General features: G+C 44.2%; 2 pseudogenes; both read left to right on the top strand.

Annotated features, from left to right (window-relative positions):
• The window catches only part of LOC122690454, a 56964-nt pseudogene extending 49800 nt beyond the window's left edge, over window positions 1–7164 (top strand).
• Window positions 7165–16229: 9065 nt separating this feature from the next.
• Window positions 16230–17301, top strand: LOC122689608 (annotated as a pseudogene).
• The last annotated feature ends 522 nt before the right edge of the window (window positions 17302–17823 follow it).

Here is a 17823-nt window from a genome sequence, read left to right as displayed (position 1 = left end):
TCATTGTCTCCTGTACAATGTCACGAAGCTCTGTCCATAGTTCTTCAGGCACTCTATCAGATCTAATCCCTTGAATCTATTTGTCACTTCCACTGTAAGGGATTTGATTTAGGCTGAACCTGAATGATCTAGTGGTTTTCCCTATTTTCTTCGATATAAGTCTGAATATGGCAAGAAGGAGTTCATGATCTGAGCCACAGTCAGCTCCCAGTCTTGTTTTGGCTGACCATATAGAGCTTCTCTATCTTTGGCTGCAAAGAATATAATCAATCTGCTTTTGGTATTGACCATCTGGTGATGTCCATGTGTAGAGTCTTCCCTTGTGTTGTTGGAAGAGTGAGTTTGCTACGAGCAGTGCGTTTTCTTGGCAAAACTCTGTTAGCCTTTGCCCTGCTTTGTTTTCTCCTTCAAGGCCAAATTTGCCTGTTACTCCAGGTATCTCCTGACTTCCTGCTTTTGCATTCCAGTCCCCTATAATGAAGTTGGGTGTTAGTTCTAGAAGGTCTTGTAGGTCTTCACAGAACTGTTCTACTTCAGCTTTTTCAGCATTACTGGTTGGGGCACAGACTTGGATTACTGTGATACTGACTGGTTTGCCTTAAAATGAACAGAGATTATTCTATCATTTTTGAGACTGCATCCACATACTGCACATCAGACTCTTATATGGACTATGAGGGCTACTCCATTTCTTCTAAGGGATTCTTGCCCACAGTGTTAGATATAATGGTCATGTGAGTTAAATTCACCCATTCCAGTCTATTTTAGTTCACTGATTCCTAAAATGATTCCTATATTAACAGTATATTGATTATAAAAATGATGATATATGCAAAAACTCAATATTATGCCACTACTCATATTGTATATAAAAATATTTGCCAGCATGGAGAAATTGTGTAAGTTAGTGTAAAGAGCAAAAAACAAAAGTAAACTAACAATTCTATTTTTCATATAAACTAAGTGTGCATATATTAGTAATATGTTAAACTCTCATGGACAGACACACATGCACATACCCAGAAAAAAATGTCTGAAACCATAAACATCAAAATGTTAATAGAATTGATAGTTAGGTGATAATGGAGTTAGAGGTCACTTTAATTTTCTTCTTTCTACTTAGAGTGTATGACTTCCTGTTCCAAAAATAGTTATTTTTATATAATCATATATATAAATATACAATTTTACATATTTATATACATACATGAATTTATATAATAATATAAAATACATTTAACTATTTCAAATCCATATAATAAACAAAACTAAAATAAGGCCGTTTTATAATATATACTGGCCACAGGACTGGAAAAGGTCAGTTTTCATTCCAATCCCAAAGAAAGGCAATGCCAAAGAATGTTCAAACTACCACACAATTGCACTCATCTCAAACACTAGCAAAGTAATGCTCACAATTCTCCAAGCGAGGCTTCAACAGGACATGAGCCGAGAACTTGCAGATGTTCAAGCTGGATTTAGAAAAGGTAGAGGAACCAGAGTTCAAATTGCCAACATCTGCTGTATCATAAAACAAGCAAGAGAATTCCAGAAAAACACGTATTTCTGCTTTATTGACTATGCTAAAGCCGTTGGCTGTGTGGATCTCAACAAACTGTGGAAAATTCTTTAAGAGATGGGAATACCAGGCCACCTGACCTGCCTCCTGAGAAATCTGTATGCAGGTCAAGAAGCAACAGTTAGAACTGGACATGAAACAATAGACTGGTTCAAACTTGGGAAAGGACATGTGAAGGCTGTATATTGTCACCCTGCTTATTTAACTTCTATGCAATATATGGAATTTAGAAAGATGGTAACAATGACCCTATATGCGAGACAGCAAAAGAGACACAGATGTAAAGAACAGACTGTTGCACTCTGTGGGCGAAGGTGAGGGTGGGATGATTTGAGAGAATAGCATTGAAACATATGTATATTAACATATGTGAACTGGGTTGCCAGTCCAGGTTTGATGCATGAGGCAGTGTGCTCAGGGCTGGTGCACTGGGATGACCCTGAGAGATGGGATGAGGAAGGGGGTGGGAGGGAGGGTCAGGATGGGGAACACATGTACACCCATAGATGATTCATGTGAATGCATGGCAAAACCACCACGATATTGTAAAGTAATTAGCCTCCAAAAAATAATTTAAAAAAAAATTCCCATGAGGCAGATGATATCTAAATAAGATTATTTTAAAAACTGCCAACTCTTGCTTCTACAATATAAAAATTTTTAAATAACTTATTGCAATTGTATAGTAATCTGCATATTGAGCATTTCATATTAAATATCTGTGATAATTTTATAAAATAAGAAAAAAACTTCTATGCAGAGTACATCATGGGATATGCCTGGCTGGATGAAGCACAAACTGAAATCAAGATTGCTGGGAGAAATATCAATAACTTCAGATGCACAAATTACACCACCCTTAAGGCAGAAACCAAAGAGAAACTAAAGAGGCTCTTCATGAAAGTGGAAAAGGAGAGTGAAAAAGCTGGCTTAAAACTCAACATTCAAGAAGCAAAGATGATGGCATCTGGTCCCACCACTTCATGGCAAATAGATGGGGAAACAATGGAAACAATGAGAGACTTTATTTTCTTGGGCTCCAAAATCACTGCAGATGGTGATTGAAGCCATAAAATTCAAAGATGCTTGCTCCTTGGAAGAAAAGCTACGACAATCCAAGAGAGCATATTAAAAATCAGAGACATTACTTTGCCCACAAAGGTCCATCTAGTCAAAGCTATAGCTTTTCCAATAGTAATGTATGGATTGGATCATGAAGAGAGCTGAGGGGCAGAGAATTGATGCTTTTGAACTTTGGTGTTGGAGAAGACTCTTGAGAGTCCCTTGGACTGCCAGGAGATCCAACCAGTCCATCCTAAAGGAAATGAGTCCTGAATATTCATTGGGAGGACTGATGCTGCAGCTGAAGCTCCAATATTTTGGCCACCTGATGTGAATAGGTGTGAACAATGTGATGTGAATAACTGACTCATTAGAAAAGACCCTGTTGCTGGGAAAGATTGAAGGCTGTAGGAGACGGGGACAACAGAGGATGAGATGGTTGGATGGCATCACTGACTCAATGGACATGAGTTTGAGCAAGCCCTGGGAGTTGGTGATGGACAGGGAAGCCTGGCATGCTGCAGACCATGGGGTCACAAGGAGTCGGACAGGGCTGAAGGACTGAATTGAACTGAACTGAGTTCCAGCTTAGAGCCAGGCCATGAGGCTAAGCTCCCAGGATGACAGAGAGACAGAACACTGTCTTCTTTGGTGTTTATATTTCAAGGAGATGGCTCCTAGTCCCAAAACAAAATTATTCCTGGTTTGTTTTGCTGACAGAAGGCTTATTTACCCTTTCAAGATTAACTTATGTATCCAAGGGGCAGAGGAAGGGTTTACAAATGCCAGTTTTCTCAAGGAAATATTCTAAGAAAAGGGAAGGAGGGAAAGGTCTCTTTCTCTTATAGCCACAGGGAAGATTCCCTTTTTTAAAAAACGGCTGTGAGTTTTAAAAGGCTGTGAGTTTCCTAAGCCTGAGTCCCCACAGATGTGACGCAGATCATACTTGACAAATGCCTGCATGTGCACTGAGTTGCATTACAGGAAAGACCCCTGAGCCTGGGCAACCTGCTGCCTAAGAGAAGCCTGGAAACCAGCCTTCAAGTCATTTGCTGTAAGCACAAACCTGAGACATGCCAGGGAAACAGCACTCGGGGCCTTGCTTTCCTGTCACACTCAGCAAGATGTGTAGGAGCACAAGAGCCCCATGGAGGAGTGTCTTCCAAGTCCAGTGGGACAGAAAAGAAGGCCTAGGCAGTGACACAGCACTCCCAGTGCCGTCAGTCTGTGCTGTCCTTTCGTTTACAGCCACAAACTCTCCGTGGCCAGGGCCACTGGAGCAACATACGTTCCATTGGCGGTAATCCACAGTGAGCCTGCACCCCGTGCTAGTTTTTTCCACTGGCCATACTGGGCCATTGTATTGATGCTTTACTGTCGTCATCTACCTGCTGCATTTTAGTCCTAATGAAGGCTGTGACTTCTTTGTCCTCCAGGGATTCTCTGCTGTTTCTCTTCGGACACCTGGGAGAGGATAGGGAGATGGGTTGGGGAGTCAATTGCACATTCTGCTGTCATCTCTCTGAACGTGGCAGTCCCTTAGTTGGAGAATTTCCTTTGGTCTTTATCCAGCATTCCTAGAACAAACATGCAAAACACTGTCCCAGTGAAGTATTAGGTTGTGGAAGCAGCAATGACAGTTCTGTTGACCCTTGAACAATGTAGGGGTTAGGGGCACCAACCCCCGCTCTGAGTCAAGAATCTAAGTATAACTTTAGACTCTTCCAAAACTTCACTACTAATAGTCTACTGTTGACTGGAAGCCTTACAGTTAACATAAACAGTTGATTAACACATATTTTGTATGTTATATCCATTACCTGGGCACTAGTGGTAAAGAATCCAACTGCCAGGGCAGGAGATGAGCAAGATATGTGGGTTTGATCCTTGGGTGGGGAAGATCCCCTGGAGGAGGAAATGGCAACCCACTCCAGTATTCTTGCCTGGGAAATCCCATGGACAGAGGAGCCTGGCAGGCTACAGTCGATGGGACCACCAAGAGTCAGACACAACTGGCAATGCATACTCACTCATGCCTTATATAATGTATTCTTTCTTAAAAATAATTTTATTTGTTTTGTGTTTGGGGAGGGGGCTGTGCTGAGTCTTTGTTGCTGCATGGAGGTGTTCTCTAGTTGGGGTGAGCGGGGTCTACTCTCTAGTGGCGGGCCGCACCATTCTCATTGTGGTGGCTTCTGTTGTTGTGGATCACAGCTTCTAGGGTTTGCGGGCTCAGTCGTTGAAGCTCTGAGGCTCTAGAACACTGGTTCAATAGTGTGGCACATGCAGGTTTGTTTGCTCCACAACACGTGGGATCTTCTCAGATCAGGGATGGAACCAGTCACTCCTGAATTGCCAGGCAGATTCTTTACCACTGAGCCACCAGGGAAGCCCCTAAATACTGTATTCTTAAAGTAAGCCAGAGGAAAAAATGTTATTAAGAAAATTCATAAGGAGACACACCTAGTATGGCAGTGGGAGAGATGGTGAAATTTGCAGCCTGCCCCTCTGGGCTCTAGTCCTCGGTCCCCTGTCCCCCCAACCCTTCCAGTGGCCAGCTCATGTCCTGGCGGAGGCCCAGATGGTGGACCTCCACACTGCCATATACAGCACAGTCTGCAGTGACAAGCCTCAGATGCTTCAGATGCTGCTTAGTGGCTGGAGCCAGGAGGAGGTGGACGAGCTGATGGGCTAGTTGGCAAGCAGAGGACGGAGGTGGGGGGTTAAGGTGGGGATGCCACTTGTCATTACCTCCCATTTCAGCCACCTAGATGTGGCCAAGTACCCAGCAGACCAGTGCGGCACCAGCGTGGAGGCAGGCAGCTTGGTACACTTCACAATGACGAGACCATCGAGGGCACACAGCCGCCCTGAGCCACCTCAGCCACTGACCACCTGGACCTGGTGCGGAGCCTGCTGCACTGTGGGGCCTTGGTGAGCTGCGCCACTTGCACCTACTCGAAGCCCCTGCGCTCTGCTTCTGTAGGCACCTGGAGGTGGTGTGCTACTCGGCGGGTGAACACCAGGTGGACCTGGAGGTGGCCAACAAGTGCGGGTACACGTTCCTCATGATCTCCTGTTACACAGGCCACTGCCAGATCACCCACTACCTATTACTGCAGGGCGCCCAGGTGCACCTGTGTAGCATCAAGCATAACATGGCCCTGTGTGACTGCACCAAGGCCAGCAGTCTGGGTGTCCTGAAGCTGCTGCAGGTGCTAGGCCCACAGGGAATGAGGCAGCTATGGCATGACCCTGCTGCTGGTGGCCCACGTAACAGACCACACCAGCATTGTGGAAGACCTCAGCCAGGAGCAGCCTGCTAGGGAGGACTCACAGCCAGGACTGGTCCCAAAAGGCCCCTCCACCAGCCAGGCACGTGTGCAGCCCCAGTGTACCTGCTGCTGCAGCTCCTCCACAGAGGAACCCCTGAGCACCAGTCAGGAAGCCGCCTGAAAGCCTTGGAGTTGCTGGGAGCCACCTGCATGGCTAAGAAGCAGGATCTGCTTAGGGTCCTGAAACTCTTGGTAGTGGCCATGCAGCTACATCACCAGGGGGCACGTATCTGCCTAAACCTGAGCCCCCAGCTGGTCCTCACCTCTGAATATTCCAGGGAGGTGAACACCACTGAAGAATCAGAGGCGCTCATCACTCAACAGTATGAGATAGGCATGCAGGCACTGTTGATCTGAGAGTGGTCCTGGGTCCCTCCCATCCGGACTCTTCCTACTATATGCATTACTGGGCCAACTTGGACAGCTTCTAGTGCTGCATCCACTAGTGGAAGAATGCCTTGGACATGTAGCAGAACAACTTGGAGCCTCTGACCGCCAGAAGCTTCCTATTCTTTGATAAACTCTTTTCCTTAGTACTACAGAATCACTTGGCCAAGGGCAGTCTGGGCTTGCCAATCAGCTTTGCAGATCTAATATGGGTGCTGTGCGTGGGGTCTGGGAAGTGGAGTGGGCCCAAGGAGCTCAGGGACTCGGCCCAGTTCACCAAGGCCCTGACCATCATTCTCCACCTGCTCTACCTACTGGAGAAAGTGGAGTGCAGGCCCAACCAGGAAGACATGAAGCACCTGACGGTCTGCTTAACTGCTCCCCTCGCAGCAAGAATGGCTTCACTCCTGCACATGGCAGTGGCCACTGACCACGAAATTGGGCCACTTCTAGGTGGGCAAATTTCCCTCTCTCCAGGTGGTAAAGGTGCTCTCAACTGTGGAGTTGACCCAGACAGCCAGGAATTTGACAACAAACACCCCAGTGTGCATCACAAAGCAGAACAACTGCCTGGGGATCATGAACACCCTGATAGAGGCAGGGGCCCATGTGGATGCCACCAGCATCTTAAAGAAGACAGCTTATGAGTTGCTGCATGAGAAGCTGTTGGCCAAGAACACCATTCAGCCCTTCAACTATGTGACCCCACAGTGCCTTGCGGCCTGCACCCTGGATAAGAACAATATCCCCTACAAGGGCTTCATTCCCTAAAAGCTGGAGGCTTTCATCCAGCTGCACTGACAGGGGTTTGAGAGGAGAACCTGGGAAGGGTGGGGCCCACACCTGTCCCCATCCTCTCTGGGGAACACTGGCTGAAAACCAGAAAGGGAGCGCGGGCCTCCATAGCCCCCTCCCCTCATCAAGGAGAGGGGACAAGAATCAATGAGCTGTTGGTGATAGAAGATTCGGGACCATGTGCTCAGAGAACTAACTTTATATAGGAGTCCACGCACTCATCCTCCACAAAGAGAAGATGCTCCACCTCCCACACATCCCATCTGCCTGAGTTTCAGAGAATTTTGCCTCTGACCCGGGGCAGAGGGATTGAAGCCATCACCTTCCTCCCCTAAGAGAAACACAAGAAGAAGCTGAGAGTTGGGTTCAGCCTCTACCTCTTATGTATCAGACAAGATAGATACATCCACCCAGGGCAATGTTAGAACTGGAGGCCCTGAGGGGGCAAAGTGGGAGAATCAACCCTTCCAGCACATTTACACCTGCTCCTTCTGCCCTGCTGTGAGTCCGACTCTCTGACCCCAAGCCACCAGCCCCTTGGGTAGCTTTTGTGGTTTGGTGTTCTGTTTATTTACCTGGTGGAGGGGAGTTGGTGCTTACCACGTGGCTCAGTGGTAAAGAACCCACCTGCAGTGCAAGAGACATAGGAGATGTGGGTTCGATCCTTGTGATGGAAAGATCCCCTGAAGAAGGGAATGGCAACTCACTCCAGTATTCTTGTCTGGAGAATCCCATGGACAGAGGAGCCTGGTGGGCTACAGTCCATGGGGTCACGAAGAGTTAGATGCGACTGTGCAAGCTCGGGCACATGAAGCTTACAGTTGTGGTGCAGGAGGTTTTGCTGTCCTACACTTTTTAAAAACGATTTTGGTGTCAGGTTTCCTAAGTTCATTTCATGCGGCAAGGGTTTTATCTTTCCTGAGATGGCCATAGCCAGCAACAGTCAGCTATATTTTGTGATGAATTCAGGAGGTAACATTCCCCCACAGAAGGAAGGGTGACCATATCTTTCTGAACACTTGACTCATTCGCCTTTTACTTGGACCGCCTGACTTTCCATCCTCACTAGAAAGAGAAGTCATTTTCCAAACGAGTAGCAGGCCAAATACGAAGGTCTGGGCTTGCCAGCCACTTCCCACACAACAAGAGCTATTAATAGCTTGGTTGCTTTGGAGTTTGATTTTCACAATTTCTGAGTTCAAACTGCAGGTCACCTCTGCCTCACGAATCACACAAGTGGGCACAGGTGTGTGGCAAACAACCCAAGTGTCTGTAGTGTTTTTAGATGCTTGGAAACCAGGATCCACATCACCCTGAGACAATTCCAATTATTGATACACTATTAATCCACTGAGTCAGCTAGATAAGATGGTGGATCTGTAGAACAGGTTGTTGGATAAGGTAGTACAAAATCTTGGTCTCCCATTACTGAGGGTGTGGAAGGCTATGAAGTGTTCCTACTAGAGAACCCGCCCCTGCGAGACTATCTGGTGTGGGGGGTATCCTCCATGTGCCCTGGCCGCCAGCAGGAGAGTGATTTTGGCCTGTTGGGAAAGCAGTAAAGAGCAGAAGGGGACTGGAGCCTCCACCCGCACAGCTCAGGAAAGAGGCCATTCCCACCCTGTGCCTCTCCTCCAGCCTTGTCTCAGGGTAGCTACACAAAAGCCTCCAGAAGCCACAGTGGGTGCCTGGATGTTCTGTCCCTCTAAGAGAACTAAGTCTCATTTAGATTTGCAGTGTTAGTTAGCGTAGTCTTTATAAGACCAGGTATTGCCTTCTGTCAAGGCAGGGAATGCCATCACTGTCCCTCCAGAAGCCTGGAATAAAGAAACAAGGCAGTGTCTCCCCAAAAAAAATCCATAAGGAAAAGAAAATACATCCACAGTACTGACCTGTATTTATTGATACTGTAAGTTTATGTCATCTGTTTACAAGAGGAATTATCTGTCTGTACCTTTATCCATATTGTTTTATATGATACAAAACACTATAGATGTTTTACATTTTATTAACACTAGATATCAAAAATGAAAAGATAATGTAAAAAATTCATATTTATTTACAGTTATGATTCATGCCCTGATAATGAAGAAGCAGCAATAAGATTGCTTTATGGTAGCCTCGTGTAATCCAAATGATTGCTTCATGGTAGCTTAGCCTATACATTAATGAATGGTTATAAAAATTTTGTGGCATACAGTATTACAGTCATATTCTTAATACAGTATTGGGAGCATTTTTACTTTAAACAAACCTCTGATAACAGGCTCATATGCAGTTTCTCCATTTAGAAGAGAGTGAGAGCATCATACTGTACAATAATGTAATTCTTTGAGAGCAAAGTCATGAAACAGTAAGAAAACTAACACACTAATTATTTTATATTAAATATCACTCATCTCATGTATATGTAAGGATAGGCTGTCCACTGCACTACATCTTGCACACAATATTCTATATGATGCATACCTAGGAGATAAGAATGGCACAGAAACATCTCCAAATGTGTCTTGTCATACAGTTATTTGATTTTCACATGAAGACACTCAAAACACATACACATCAGATATGTTTCATAACCATAAGTCATGACGATTCTTTGCTAAAGTGGATGTAGATCATCATGAAGGTTTTCATGCTCATCTTCGTGTTGGGTAGGTTGGGGAGGAGGAAGAAAAGGAGGAGTTTGTCTCTGTCTCCAGGGCAGCAGAGGTGAAGGAAGTGGAAGGGAAGGCAGGAGAGGCAGGTACACATGGTGTAACTTTATGGAAACACATCATGATCTCTATCTGACTTTTTTGCGTTTTCATTTTTCCAAAAATGTTTCTATACTGTACCAACCCTTCTTCCACCATTTGCTTTAGTTTCAGTGCCTGTATCACAGAAGATTCCCTGTTACAAAAGAAGTCAAAAGTAGTCTAGAGGAGTCAGAATACTTCTGCCAGATTGTCCAATGTCAGTTTGTTTTCTGACTCTGCTTCTTCTACATCTTCTTCCTCCTCATTGTCAGGCACTGGATGGGAAGCTCTCAGCTCCATCAAGTAGTCTTCTGTGAATTCCTCTGGCGTGGTGTCTATTAGCACTTGAATTTCCCCAGGATCTGTATCTTGAAAACTTTATCACCTGCCTTGTGTGTGTGTGTGTGTGTGTGTGTGTGGCATCCACAATCTCTTTCCTGATTTCCTTGATGGGCTCTGTCATAAATCCTGTGAAGTCATACACAACATCTGGAGACTTTGCTCCCACAGAAGTTTATTGTTTCAGGCTTAATGATTTTCATGGCTTTTTCTAAAACAACAATGACATTTTCAATAGTGTAATCCTTTCAAACTTTAACAATGTCCTCTCTATTTGAGTTCTCTTCCATAGTGTTGACAATCCTTTCCATAGAGGACTGTGTGTAATGAGCCTTAAAAGTCTTTGTGACCACCTGATCTAGAGGTTGACCTAGAGATATATCGTTTGGGGGCACTTGAATCACTTTAATGCCCTCCAGGTTGAACACCTGGGTTACGAGTGGCCAGGGGATATTGTCCAAAGTCAAAACAACTTTAAAAGGCAGTCCTCTACTGGCAAAGTACTTTCTGACCTCAGGGACAAAGCATTGATGGAACCAATCCAGGAAGAGTTCTGGTTCTTTTGGGGTTCTTGTTGTACAATCAAAAGACTGGCAGCTGGTGTTTATCTTTTCCCTTCAAGGCTTGCCTTGTGGCTCAGATGGCAAAGAATCTGTCTGAAATGCCAGAGACCCATGTTTGATCCCTAGGTCAGGAATATCTCCTGGAGAAAGAAATGGCAACCCACCGCAGTATCCTTGCGTTGTGAATCCCAAGGACAGAGGAGCCTGGAGGGCTACAATCCATAGGGTCACAAAGAGTCAAATGCAACTGAGCAACTAACACACTCAGGGCTCAGGAGTTAGCATCTTTATACATGCTATATAGATATAAATTCGACTGCATTTGAAGAAAACTGTAGAGTTAACCTATCTGTCACTGCCTTAAATCCTGGTGCTTGCTTTTCTTCCTCACTGATAAATGCCCTTTCTGGCATTTTTCCGGCAGAATAGGGCACTTTTGTCTGTATTCAAAACCTGTTCGGTCAGATATCCCTCTCCTCAATGATTTTCTACATGGTATCTGGAACTCATCTGCTGCCCCCTGGTGGGTACAAGCTGCTTCTCCTCTTATCTTTTCTTTTTTTTCCCATTTATTTTTATTAGTTGGAGGCTAATTGCTTTACAATATTGTAGTGGTTTTTTTGCCATACATTGACATGAATCAGCCATGGATTTACATGTGTTCCCCATCCCGATCCCCCCTCCCACCTCCCTCTCCACCCAATCCCTCTGGGTCTTCCCAGTGCACTAGCCCCGAGCACTTGTCTCATGCATCCAACCTGGGCCTGGTGATCTGTTTCACCCTTGATAATATACATGTTTCAATGCTGTTCTCTCGAAACATCCCACCCTCGCCTTCTCCCACAGAGTCCCAAAGTCTGTTCTGTACATCTGTGTCTCTTTTTCTGTTTTGCATATAGGGTTACCATTGCCATCTTTCTAAATTCCATATATATGCGTTGTTAGTATACTGTATTGGTCTTTATCTTGCTGGCTTACTTCCCTCTGTATAATGGGCTCCAGTTTCATCCATCTCATTAGAACTGATTCAAATGAATTCTTTTTAATGGCTGAATAGCATTCCATTTTGTATATGTACCACAGCTTCCTTATCCATTCGTCTGCTGATGGACATCTAGGTTGCTTCCATGTCCTGGCTATTATAAACAGTGCTGCAGTGAACATTGGGGTGCACGTGTCTCTTTCAGATCTGGTTTCCTCAGTGTGTATGCCCAGAAGTGGGATTGCTGGGTCATATGGCAGTCCTATTTCCAGTTTTTTAAGGAATCTCCACACTGTTCTCCATAGTGGCTGTACTACTTTGCATTCCCACCAACAGTGTAAGACGGTTCCCTTTTCTCCACACCCTTTCCAGCATTTATTGCTTGTAGACTTTTGGATAGCAGCCATCCTGACTGGCGTGTAATGGTACCTCACTGTGGTTTTGATTTGCATTTCTCTGATGATGAGTGATGTTGAGCATCTTTTCATGTGTTTGTTAGCCATCTGTATGTCTTCTTTGGAGAAATGTCTGTTTAGATCTTTGGCCCATTTTTTGATTGGGTCATTTATTTTTCTGGAATTGAGCTGCAGGTGCTGCTTGTATATTTTTGAGATTAATCCATTGTCTGTTGCTTCGTTTGCTATTATTTTCTCCCAATCTGAGGGCTGTCTTTTCACCTTGCTTATAGTTTCCTTTGTTGTGCAAAAGCTTTTAAGTTTAATTAGGTTCCACCCAAATCTCTGGGTTGTCCCAGTGCACGGGGTTTGACTGCCCTGTTTCATGCATTGAACTTGGACTGGTGATATATTTCACATATGGTAATACACATGTTTCAATGCTATTCTCTCAAATCATCCCACCCTCGCCTTCTCCCACAAATCATCCCACCCTCACCTTCTCCCACAGAGTCCAAAAGTCTGTTCTTTATATCTGAGTCTCTTTTACTGTCTTTCATATAGGGTCATCGTTACCATCTTTCTAAATTCCATATATATGTGTTAATATACTGTATTGGTATTTTTCTTTCTGACTACTTCACTTTGTATAATAGACATTTTAAAAGCCAATCCTCTTCCTTAAAATTATCAGACCATTCTTAAATTTTAAATTTTAAAATTTTCATTTTAAATTCTTAAAATTATCTAGACATTCTCTAGCTTTAGATTCTTGACCTTCCTTTTGCTTTAGGTTGTTGTAGAAAGACTTTGCTTTTGCTTGAATCATATGAGAGTCTTTTGGTATGCCTTTCTCAGGGCAATCCTGCATCTACCTTAAAGCTGCATTTTCAGAATGAGATATGGTATTTCACAAAAAGTGCCAGGTTTTCATGCCTGTTGGTGTAGCTGCAGTGACAGCTTCACCAATCTTCTTTTTTTTTAAGCAATAGTCCTTATGATGGATTCATTTGTCCTGAAATGGTGGGAAACCACAGCTGCAGACCTCAACCTATAGCAAATATCAAGGAATTCAATTTTTTATTGTAACACCATGGCTTTTCTTTGCTTCTTGGGAGCACTTCCAGCATCACTAGTGGTTTGGTTTGGTTCATGGTGTTATTCAAGGTTTACAATATTGCACTAAGAATGATGAAAAATACATGAGAGCCACAGGAATTGGCTTATTACTCCAATACACAATTTATTGGAAAGACAAACTGCTCACACAGAGATGATTAATATCACATGGTGTTTCAAGTGGATACCTGCACCTCTTGAGCTCATTGCAATTACAAAAGGAGATGGCTATGAAATGTCGACAGCAGTATGGTATGGACCACAGTTAAATTTATGCAGTTATAATATATTACTGACTTTTTCCTTGTGCTTACATTTCTCTTGACTGTAAACAGTGCCGTGTAGTGTAAGCATGTGCTTAAGTTTTGATAAATTTTAACTTTTTATAACAAATTTTTGTATATTTTATGGTAGTAAATGGCAAAAGAGACCACATATTTTATGAATTCAGGACATACCTTACATTTTCTTAAGTTTTTAAATATTTCTAGGTTCACTGCAAATTTTTCAAATAAATTGTTGCAAATCCCAAGTATTTTTCAACAGATTTTTAAAAAAAAATACATGCATAAGTGGACCAACACAACTCAAAACCATGTTGTTCAAGGGTCAAGTGTACATTGAATTGGCTTAACAGGGCCACTTTAGCCTTCTTTTCACACTTATCCATACATAAACCCCATCAGCTGAATGTGACCTTAATTAGAAATAGGGTCTTGCCAGAAGTAATCAAGCTAAAACAAGGTCATTAGGTGGGCCCTAAACCAATATGACTGGCATTGTTATAAAAAAGGGAAGTTTAGACACAGAGACACAAAAACACACAAGAGAGACCATGTGGAGGCACACAAGGAAAAGATGACCATGTGATTGGAGTGATGCATCTATAGGACAAGAGATGCCTGAGACCACCACAAATGAGGAGAGAGACATGGAACACTCCCCTCCCTACCACCTTCAAAAAGAGCATGGCTTGGCTGACATCTTGATTTTGGACTCTTGGCTTCCAGAACTGCAAGACAAGAAATTTCTCTTGTTATGAGCCACTGGATTTGTGGTACTTTGTTACAACAGCCCTAGGAAACTGCAGCTTTCTGTATTGGGAAGTGGAGTGCTATAAGAAAGACCTAAAAACATGGAAGGGGCTTTGAAATTGGGCAGCAGGTAGAGGCTGTAAAGATTTGTAGGTGCTTGATAGAAAAAGTCTAGATTGCCTCAGAAAAACCAGTGGAAGAAATAGGAATGTTAACTGTTTTTGCTGAGGCCTCAGATGGGCTTCCTAGGTGGTGCTAGTGATAAGAATCTGCCTGCCAATACAGGAGATGCAGATCTGATCCCTGGTCAGGAAGATCCCCTGGAGAAGGAAATGGCAACCCACTCCAGTATTCTTAACTGAAGAGTCTAGCGGACAGAGGAGCCTGGTGGGCTACGGTCCATGGGGTCACAAACAGACACAACTGAAGCAAATTAGGACACAGCACTGGCCAAAGAACCCAGCATGTCTGGTACCTACCTGTTTAAGAAATGAATTCTAGGTATTTCCTAAAAGAACTAGAAGATTTAGAAAAGCTAATTTAATCTTAATTTCTGAATAGTGATTTACTGATTGAATTTAACACATGATGAATAAGAGAAATTAATATCAGATATTTGTAACCTGAAAAATATTAGGTATAACTAGGTATTTGATAAGCACACCATATCATGTTGAAAATTATTAGAAACAACTAACTTCCTAGTCCTCTTCCCTCAATCCTCCAGTGCTGACCATGTCACCTTGAATGGGACTGTATTGTAACAGGGGTCATCAGGACGTCACTGTGGACTTCAGCAGGGAGGAGTAGCAGCACTTGGACCCTGTACAGAGGTGCCTGGGCCAGGATGCGACACTGGAGACCTACAGCCAACTGTGTGCAATGGGTAAGTAAGCACAGCTGCCCTCTGCACCTGCCAAGGGCCTCAGAGAGGCTGCTTACATTCTCAGCTGCTGAATGCTCTGGAGCATCTGAAGTGTGTAATGGTGCCATCTTTGATTTGCCTGAGATACTTCAGTCCTTTTACACTTCTTTGATTATTACTCTATTCCCAGGAAAATGGGATTACTTTCCTGAAGAGCCAATAGAAGTGTCGTTGAAAGGCCCTGAAACCCAGTTAACTGGACCCAATCCTATAACGTGTCCTGTTCACAGGGAACCAAGTTCCCAAACCAGAGGTCATCTTCAAGCTGGAACCAGGAGAGGGCCCATGGACATTGGAGGAGGAAACCCCACATCACAGCTGCTCAGGTGAGTGAGTGTGACCTGAGCAGATAGGGGACGTGGAGTAGATCTGTTTTTCTAGGAGAGGCTGATTCCTTTAAAGGCTGTGAAGATAACCTGTCTTAAAGGTTCTAAGCAAAGCAAAGCAAAGTCGCTCAGTTGTGTCCGACTCTTTGCGACCCCATGGGCTGTGGCCTACCGATGATTTCTTTCCCAGAGTGCTCAGCGCCATGAAGCGGCTTCTGGGAACTGGGGGAATTTTGTGTCAGCTAGAGCTGAAGTAACAAGATGGCGGTGTCAGCGGAGTGACCGGGGGTCCCTCCTAACGGGAGCCAGTGGCAGTTGTGGCAGTGGTATCGCCACCCTAACTTCACGGCTCCCCTTTACCAGCCCCCGAAGTCGCCACGAAAGCGAGGCCGCGGCTGCCGCCAGAAGCCAGAGGTTCAGCCTGCTAACGGTGAGAACCCCCCTCAACAATTTGCGGCCCGGTGAAAAGAAACCTGACAGTAGCGGTGGTCAGGTTCCCCTTGGCCGATTCTGGGCCCTCTAACGCTGAGAAACAGCCAGCGTTTTCTGTTTCCTTCTGCCCTTCGCAGCCTTGCTCCGTGGACGAGCCCTAGGGGCCTCCATCCTTCCATTAGAGGTGTAGGGATTTAGCCCTAGCGCCATCTTTGTCTCTCAGGATGGCAAGCTGCTGCGGCTCCAAGGCCGATTTCATTGTCGGAGGGAAATATAAACTGGTACGGAAGATCGGGTCTGGCTCCTTCGGGGACATTTATTTGGCGATCAGCATTACCAACCGCGAGGAAGTGGCAGTGAAGCTAGAATCTCAGAGGGTGAGGCAACCCCAATTACTGTAGGAGAGTGAACTCTATAACATTCTTCAAGGTGGGGTTGGCATCCCCCAGATACGGTGGTATGGTCCGGAGGAGGACTGTAATGTGCTAGTCATGGATCTTCTTGGACCCAGCCTCGAAGATCTTTTCAATTTCTGTTCAAGAAGGTTCACAATGAAAACTATACTTATGTTAGCTGAACAGATGATCAACAGAATAGAATATGTGCATACAAAGAATCTGATACACAGAGACATTAAACCAGATAACTTCCTAATGGGCACTGGGCAACAGTGGAAGAAGGTATTCCTTATTGATTTTGGTTTGGCCAAAAAGTACATAGATAACAGTACAAGACAGCACATACCATACAGAGTAGGTAAAAATCTCACTGGCACTGCTCGTTATGCTAGCATCAATACACATCTTGGTATTGAACAGAGTCGGCGAGATGACATGTAATCATTAGGATATGTTTTGATGTATTTTAATAGAGCCAGCCTGCCATGGCAAGGACTAAAGGCTGCAACAATGAAACAAAAATATGAAAAGATTTGTGAAAAGAAGATGGCCACACCTGTTGAAGGTTTATGTAATGGGTTTCCTGTAGAATTTGCCATGTACTTAAAGTATTGTCGTGGGCTGCGCTTTGAGGAAGCCCCGGATTACATGTACTTGAGGCTGCTATTCCGCCTTCTTTTCAGCACCCTGGATTACCAGCGTGACTATGCATTTGATTGGACAATGTTAAAGCAGAAAGCAGCACAGCAGGCAGCCTCTTCAAGTGGTCAGGGTCAGCAGGCCCAAACCCCCAAAGGCAAGCAAACTGACAAAACCAAAAGTAAAGTGACAGGTTTCCAAGCATGATTCAAGGAACAGAAGAAGCAGAGCAGATAATTGGATCAGCATTTGTTTCTCCCCAAATCTAGAAATTTGAGTTCATATGTACACTAGCCTGTGCTTGTTGACAACCATTTACTTGGTGTAAAGGACTTAATTTCACTATAAACTGGCTCTGATCAGCACTGCTGATGCTGTGTCCTGAATTGTAGCCTCTTTAATTGTGAATATTAACTGAGATAGTGAAACATGGTGTCCAGTTTTCTATTCCATTTTTTCAAGTGGAAAAGTTCACTAAATGGTTGACACATACAAATTGGTGGAGAAATTGTGCATATGCGAATTTTTCATTAAAATCTTTTGTTTTGAACTATACTGCTTTGGGATCTCTTATCAGAAGAAGGGCATGCACAGTCTTCAGCCACAGTTGTGATGGTTGTAAATACATCCTGAGGGTTTATCCATCCCTGGAGTTTGCAAATTGTTCACTTAAAACATTCTTAAAACGGTTGGCTTCTTGTTTGCAAGCCAGCTGATATGGTGGCATCAAAAATTCCAGTGTTTGAGCATATGAAAGACTGCCTGCTTACTTGTG

This window comes from Cervus elaphus, chromosome X (assembly GCF_910594005.1).
Source record: "Cervus elaphus chromosome X, mCerEla1.1, whole genome shotgun sequence".
Taxonomy (NCBI): domain Eukaryota; kingdom Metazoa; phylum Chordata; class Mammalia; order Artiodactyla; family Cervidae; genus Cervus; species Cervus elaphus.
This window is presented reverse-complemented; position numbering and strand designations above follow the sequence as displayed.